The sequence below is a fragment of the Stegodyphus dumicola genome, chromosome 7, assembly GCF_044657685.1.
Source record: "Stegodyphus dumicola isolate Sdum_Otavi_A_Nest chromosome 7, ASM4465768v1".
NCBI classification, from domain to species: Eukaryota; Metazoa; Arthropoda; class Arachnida; order Araneae; family Eresidae; genus Stegodyphus; species Stegodyphus dumicola.
In genome coordinates this window covers 142,981,299-142,987,423 of record NC_140774.1, presented here as the reverse complement: position 1 = coordinate 142,987,423, position 6,125 = coordinate 142,981,299, and the positions used below count along the sequence as shown (strand labels likewise).

The window sequence follows — 6,125 nt, the reverse complement described above, 5'->3', positions numbered from 1 at the left end:
TTCATATAATTTGTTAAAATTTCGACGCTCTTATATAGTAACATTTAGAACAGAAACATTTCGTATACGGAAGGCATAACTGGACTCCAAACCCACACATCAAACGCTCTAGCAAAAGAAAAAAAAGAGTCATTATTAAACCATATGGCGCATTTAATGAAACGTCAGGAAGCTTGCGAATGGAGAACATGCCTTTCGCCTTATGTTTATATAATAAAAAAGCAAATGCATATAAGTCATCTTTTATATTATTATATCAGTTATATTTTGTATATATATATATATTCATCAAATTAATTTAATTGCAATCAAGAACAATTTTTTGGAAATCCAAAATGTGAGTGAACAAACATTCGGTACTAGTAATTAAAAAACTGCAAATACTTGATGATGCCTTAATATTAGTTTGACTCTTCATGGCGTACATTTTTTTCACTCAAATTTTACATTTTGTATTACCAAAAAATTATTTCCGATTGTAATAATTAAAATACTTTGATTAATTAATTTATTTAAATTAAATCTTAGCTGCGTTGACTCCCCATTATTTGTCTGAAAGTCATTTTAACTTAATTTTTTCTAATTAATTAATTTATATAACTGCATATGTATTTCATATATTCTCTTATTTAGAAATGCATAATGTCATGTGAACAATGTTTTTTCCAATAGCCAATTATTCAAATAGCAAATGTGTACTATCATTAGAATTTAATGCAATTTTTAATATACCTAATCACTATTCTTTCATTGTTGAAAAATATACCTATGCTAACTTGGACAATCAGTAGCTGAGCTATTAAAGTCTGCTGAATAATTGTACTTCTTTCTGGATTCCAGCCCAAGTGGCTTGGCTGCATGATTGGTTTTTGTTGTTTGTCTATGTGCAATGTGTTTACGAGCTAGTTTTACTTAGAAAGACCCCCAGGAAAGCATCACTTCGCTTAGGCCGACCGTCGTGTTCTTTGCCATATTGAAATAACTAGCCAAGCAATCAATTTATGGTTTCTTGTCACGTTTATTTTTAATATCAGGTCTTTTCACAAATTTTTAATGAAATTTCTAAATGAAAATTACACCATTGAACAAGCACATATTTATTAAAAAAAGATCTCGGTACGCAAACATGTTTTCTAATTTTTTTAGAGATACAGGTTAGGAATTGTTGAAATGTGGAAGGAAAATATTCATCCTACAGTCATAAAATCATCACTTTCCACCGCTACCTCCAGCACCTCCATTGCCTTTTGCTCCAGCCTCAGCTCCAAAGTTAAATCCTCCTCCTGCTCCTCCCTCTGCTCCTCCTTTGCCACCACAGCCTTCACTGCCACCACCGCCTCCACCGCTTGCTCCTGCACCTCCGCTAAAACCAAATCCGCCTCCAAAACCGCCACCAGCGTTGCCACCACCTCCTCCTCCTTGTGGAAGACCTTCAGCAGCAAGAAGGAAAACTGCCAAACAAAAGATGATACCAATGATCTGCAATGAAAGGAAATTTAATAAATTTCAGTTTTGTGATTATCTGTAGCTTGGGTTATTTAAACCATACCGGAACACTACTTCCCAAAAAATAATGGTAATTTATAAAGTTTTAAAAATGCCCTATTCAATTTTATTTTTCAGAGGCTTTCTTTTTCTAGTATGTGTTTTATTTATTTTTATTACTTACTTAGAACATTTGTTGATGGCATTCTAAGATTTATTTTATGTTGTGTTATGTTCTGCTTATCTCACTTGTCTGACAGCAACATCAGAGCAAGTCCTCGAAACTCTTGTGGCAAGGAGTGCAAGACTGCGCCTGCCGTTGGCAAGAGCCTAGACACCATACAGTTGGCATTAGGACTTTGCTCACTTATGTCCCCAATTTTGATGGCGAGCACCCCGGGGGATGGAACCCAGGATCTCTCCACTATTTCCCTAAAATCAACCTCTCGAGGGGGCTTTCGTCTCACCACATATTTAGAGCGACTCCATGCTGCACAAACACCGCACATTCACATACATCCATGCTTTATCCGGAAATCGAAAACGGCCATTTGGCACGGCAGGAAGAGTCAATAACCAGTATTACTGTGTAACCACTATTACTGAGTTATCTTATACTTTATAGTAGCTACGAAATAAAAGGAGATAGATGGTTGTATTTAATTTTTAAAAAATTCGGATATAAAAATAAGTAAGATTAAGGCAAAATACTACTTATATAAACTATTTTTTGACATATATCAACTTTCTCAATTTCTTGTCGTTTTTGATAAATTGTCGTATTTGATGTATAATAAAACAGCTAAGGCACTACCAATAAGTGCCTTAGCTGTTTTATTATACATCAGAAATGAAAACCTTTTTAATCATAAACAAATCTTAAAAGAGCTTTATGTTATATCTAGAGCAAATGCTAGAGACTTTCTGAAGCAAAATCTATCAAATTTTCTTTCAAATTCTACTCAAATACCTGATCTTGAGTAATCTTGTCATTACTTTTAGAATAATTTCTAAGTGCATTAAAAGTTTCTCTTTCAAATACGGAATCGTAGTGACAATTTTGTACTTTTCCGCATGACTCAGAATACCCTAATTTGATTATTGTGATGTTCATCGCTAAAGGAAAGACTCATTAATTTTAATCCTGTATCGAAATTCAACGTATGAATTTCGCTATAATTATTTGAAAGTATCATTAGTGTAGTTATATAAGAAAAATATAACTATTCCATTAAATTAGTTATTATCAGTTGAATGAGGAAACATTAAACTGTTTCATTAAATCTGAAATAAACACCATATAATTGCATTTTTAAATATTCTTTTTGTCAAGACAGGTAATATCTGTGAATACATGCAACTTTTAAGAAAGAAATATTTAGTAATTTTAAGAATAAATTTATTACCTTTTAATTTAATTCAGACAATTTAGAAATTCAAATTTTAATTAGCTGCCTTGAATACCAAATTTAATTATTTTTTTTTAATATTTTGCAATGAATTTGTTGTAAGACTATACGTCAAGGCCAATATGAAAGAAATGGAGAGAAAAGCAGAACTTTTATGATGTATCAAATTTATAGATGACCGTACTAGCTATTTTTTGAAATTATATCGTTAATGAAATATTTTAAAACAGTTGTCGAAACACATTGCATAAATATCAGTGACGATGATGATACATGACAGTGACACATGATAATGTTATATTTATTAACCAATAGAATATGGAAGGCATATCTGAAAATCATAATAATAATGCAGTTATTTTGAATGCAAATCTTTGCAAGTGAGATTATTTGATCATTTGGAAAGTATGATATGAACGACCTATCATGTATTGATTTCTATATTCAGCGAATTCCCTGAGCTATAATGTAAAATTTCGAACATTCGTTGTCCAAATCCCGTATTACTAAAGGCAAAGAAAAAAAATGTGCATGGCATGGATGCACTAAACTGATCAATGCTTATCAATTTTAAAAATGGTTAACAATGTTTTTTCAAAAAAACATTGTCTACATATTTTTATTTTTATTAGTCCAAAGGGATTTGAGTCCCGAAGGACTATTACTTTCGTTTTGGCATTTTGCGTCGGACTCATAAATGTCGGTTCACTTTTCAAACTGTTGCCACAAAATGTTAGAGTCCTGCATTATATTTGAAGAAATTAAATAATGAAAAATCTGCATAAATGTATGTATATTTCTCGTATTGTGATAAAACAACGGTACATAGAGTCATCGAATTTTGAATAACGTAATCCTCCAACGAATATGAGCATGTGGAAGACCAAATTTGAAATTTGAAATTTGTTTTATGATCGATTTCCTATTTTTTAAAACTTTGACGAATTTTTGATTAACAAACTCAAGGATTTCAAAGCGAGCAATGGCAACGTTGTGCAGAAAAAACATTTTTATCTCCAGCGCGTGAGTCTCTGTATCGGAAATTCTAAAGATATGCTCGTTTTAAAACTATTTTGCGATATTGCTGTTGCACTGGATCTTATGGTTTAAGTGCGAAGAACATGATATTTAATAAAGAAAGGTAACACACAAAATGTTAAAAAACGCCCCTTTGGACGTAATTTAAAATCTGAAACATTTCAGATTTTGTTTTTCTTTTTTATTTATTTATTTATTTATTTTAGTTTTTGATTGATTTCGTTAGTCGATTTAGTTTTAACTGCATTGCTTATTGTTGCACAAAGTTTGAATTATGTTGTAAAATGAAACATTAAAATACCTTATCCATTTTCGCTTAATATATTTAATATTGTGTATTTATTATCGAATTACGTTTAAATGTATTCCCAAATCTCAAATTGTATATACAGGTTTAAATTTGTTTTTATTCTCTACTTTTTAATTCTCCCATTTTTAATTCCCCAAGCAATTTATACCGTTGCGAATTTTAGGCATACCGTTGCGAATTTTAGACAATTATTCGATTCGTTAGAAAATCGGAGGCACACTAATATATATTAAATTGCACTGACAAGAAGTAAAAGTCCATCCTAAATTTTGGAAATCCACAGAAAGGATATTTTCTCAATTTCCATATCTAAACAGGTCTACATCTTTCTGAACATTACCTAAATTTTATTTTTTTAATTTGTAGCTTTTATAATTTTGTAGCAGACTAAATAAATTTTTTATCTCCCATAACTAAGATGACACAATTCAATTATTGATCTTAAGAGGCAAAATATTTTTAAATTAAAGCATTCAATAGATCAAAGCATCTCTAATGTAACTTACTTCATAGTATTTGTACGCGTACTTGCATGTTGGTGATTTAACTAATATATACACAGAGAGAGAGAGAAAGAAAAGGAACACAAACTACAAAAGAAATTATTACACGTAACTGTATACTTAACAGAAACAGGAGAAATAAAAATTTTATCTGGAGAAATGACAGGTAGATTGCAATAGAATGAAGCGTTTGTTTGCTATTATTTTAATGAGCTTATGTTAAAGACAACCTTATGGTCTAACACTGTGAAAGTTATCACAAATTGATCAGTAGCAAATGGAGAAAAAGACATTTTCACAACCAATTGAAAGTGAGGATTAGAGGTACAAGATTAAATTTCACGAACAGTAGTTTCACTTGTGTGATACCACAAAATGAAAAGATTAAAGTTATTGATGCATTTCATGTTATTTTCCGAAGTTTTGGCCTATCATATAAAAAAAAAACAGTAAACTACATTGTTAGAAGTTCATTTGTCGCAAAGAACATCCAATAATCACAAATTCTGATAGTGATAAGCACGAACTGAAAAACGATTAATGTGATATAACATGAAAATTTGCCTTACCATTTTCTGCATGATGAATAAATGAAAGCTATGAAGACTTGAAAATGAAAGCTATGAAGACCGAAACTTTAGATTATCTCACGTTTGTACCAGAGCATATTTTTGCATTGAGATCTAAGCATTTATATTAAATTTTAAAATAAAATCTGCTGACATCATTCGATAAAAAGTAATTATTTACTTAATGGGTTATTGGCATTTTACTTTGGTAAAAGCAAAATGCCATGTTTGCTAATCCAACAATAGCTGCCGTGCCTACTTGATAATTGTAAGTTATTTTTTTTTAGCTCTTTGGTTAAATATTATCTATGCACTTACTTCCTTAACTCGAGGTTATTGGACGATGAGAACATAAACATATAATGATAAAAGCAGGATATTCCTTTCACTAAAATTGTTTAAGTATTACATAATACGTCAATAACACCTGAGCAAGTGAAAAGGAAACACGTATACTTTTTTTAATTATTTCAGCTAGACGTCTGAAAATACAATTAAATAATTTAAAACAAAATCGCTGTAAAAAAATTCTTTAGTTATATATTATACTTTTAATTATTTTTAATACATTTGGTAGAAAATGAATAAATTATATTTCAGATAAATGTATGAAAGAAAATTAGTATTAAAATTGAATTAGTATTTAAAACAAATAATGAAAATTCAATGTGTATATATTCGCTTAAAGTTAATTTAAAATTCCAAAATTTTCTTGAGCACTTGAGCACTTTTGTCTGTTTTATATTAGTTGAATAATATAGTGAAAGAAAAGACTTTCCTATTTACTTATCATTTGCCAAAACTAATCACT

The 6,125-nt window shown here is 30.2% G+C and overlaps 1 long non-coding RNA gene across 1 annotated transcript; it reads right to left on the bottom strand.

The window, feature by feature from the left end:
* Positions 1–998: 998 nt before the first annotated feature.
* Positions 999–5,465, bottom strand: LOC118188839 (uncharacterized). Its single transcript, XR_015041914.1, has 2 exons — positions 5,315–5,465; positions 999–1,479 (listed from the first exon to the last, which is right to left on the bottom strand). It is a non-coding gene; the product is annotated as an uncharacterized LOC118188839 (long non-coding RNA).
* Between the last annotated feature and the right edge of the window lie 660 nt (positions 5,466–6,125).